The following is a 2105-nucleotide window of genomic DNA, read 5'->3' on the forward strand; positions in this document are numbered from 1 at the left end:
ATAAAGATTTACCAATTTAATTTAAATTGTTTTATAAGCTAGTGGAAACACTCTTGTTTTGGTCTCATACTAGGTTATTTCATTTTATCTTAAAATGTGTCCTAAATTATTTAACTAAATTAAGCCTGCAATAAGAATATTCACACAGTGTTTTAAATTATTCAAGTTAATTTAAAGAAAAATTGGTGCAACTTTCTCATAGGCACAAAGTCTAACTTTGCAGTGGATTTGGTAAATTCAAAATGAAGTTAAAATATTCACTATCAGTTTGTGGTGCAGTACTTCAGTATTAATCTGGGATAGTTATTGCCACAAAGTGGTATTTTGTTGTAACTGGCTGCAGTGGATTAGAAATAGGGGTATTCCAATCTACTTAAATTAAGTTGTAAGATCAAACTTTTAAACCTTGGTATACAGTGCCATCTGGTGGTTTTATTACACAAATAAACATAGGTTAAGTAGTTTCTTTAAAATGTATATAGATTAGGTTTGTGCAAAGTGGCAAGTATTTGCTTCGGATCTGGATTTGGCTGATGCAGAGAGACAGTGATTCGATTTGGTGATTCGAATCACTGTCCCAATTCAGTTCAGCCAAATCAGATGCAAAGATTCAGCGCTGCTTCAGAGATTCGGCCATTGACTAAACGGGCAGCAGTTCTCACCACGCTGGACACAGCTGGCTGCCTCTGGGGTGGAGGGCATAGGCAGAGCCATCCCTAGGGGTGTGCAGAACCCGGTGGGGTGGGGGTGGCAAGCAACCAGAGGAGTGGCTGGAGCTGGCAAAGGAAGGGTGTACAATCCCACACTGGTGATGTGTAGGGGGTGCAGGCAGGTGCACATGCACCCCCAGAGATTGGCCACTGCCACCGCTGCCGGTGGTGCCTGCAGTTGGTTGCTGCTGACCACCCTCTCCCTTGCCACCAATGCTGCCAGCAGCATCTGCGGGTGGTTGCTGATTACTGGTTGGCACTAAACACCCACCCCACCCACTGCTGACACCACTGCAGCCCCCTGCAAAAGCTCTACGCTCACTGCTGCCATGCACCTGCCACCAACACTGCCGCCACCACTTGCGAGCAGTCACTGTGCCCCCCCAGTGACATTCATGTGGCCCTGTATAAGACCCAACACGGCTGCTATGTGCTGCTGCTGCCAAGAACCGCTTGCCACCCACCCCTGTTCCACTGCTCTTCCAGCCACTCGCCACTCCCCATCCCCCGCTCTGGTGGCTCTGGCTGCTCACCACCCCCGCCCCTGCGCCCCGCACACCCCTAGGGACAACTCTGCCTGCGTCCCCCCCCGCCCCAGCTGGGCAGCTTGTCCCAGCCCCAATCTCTCCCTTGCTCTGGGGACATTGATCTGCCCTGCCATGTCCCTTCCCTCCCCACTCTGCCCACCATAACAGACTTACCAGCTGGAGGCAGCTGTGTCCAGCGTCCTCGAGGACTGCTGCCTGTTTAGTCTATGACCGAATCTCCAAACCAGGCTGCAACTTTTCCAAATCAATTCAGAGTCTCCCAATTCAATTTGGAGCTTTTAACTGGTCTCCCAATTTGATTTGGATTCGGAGATTCGGCCGTTGAATCAGGCTGAATCTCCTCCAAATCGAATTGGCTACCAAAGCTTCGAACAACATTAATATAGATTACACATCTGTAATATTCCAGTAAGATTTTCATTGTGTTGTATAGTTTGGTTCATTTAGTTATTTTTTAGAGCTAGTGCTTAGATTGTGCGAGAGGTTTCGGACTGGGCAATGTTATAAGGAGACTTTTTTTCCCCAGTAGACAATCTCACCCTGTCCATAGACAAGGAGTCTATATCTCATATATCCTGATGGACTGCTCCACAGCATATAGGAACACAGGACTAGAAAGAGCCTCTCTGGTCACTGAGTTCAGCTCCCTGTGTTTGCAGGCAACCATGTACCCAAGGATTCCAAAAAATTCACCACTTCAAACCCTCACATGGAGTTATAAAGAATGAAATACCAAGAACATCCTACAACAGTTTCCCAAACTTTTGACATTTATACCTCACTGAAGTTAAGTCATCCACTCTCACATCTCCTACTTCCCCCACCACTGCCCTGCCACCACTTCCTG

Source organism: Alligator sinensis, unplaced genomic scaffold (genome assembly GCF_000455745.1).
Source record: "Alligator sinensis unplaced genomic scaffold, ASM45574v1 scaffold699_1, whole genome shotgun sequence".
Lineage (NCBI taxonomy): Eukaryota > Metazoa > Chordata > Crocodylia > Alligatoridae > Alligator > Alligator sinensis.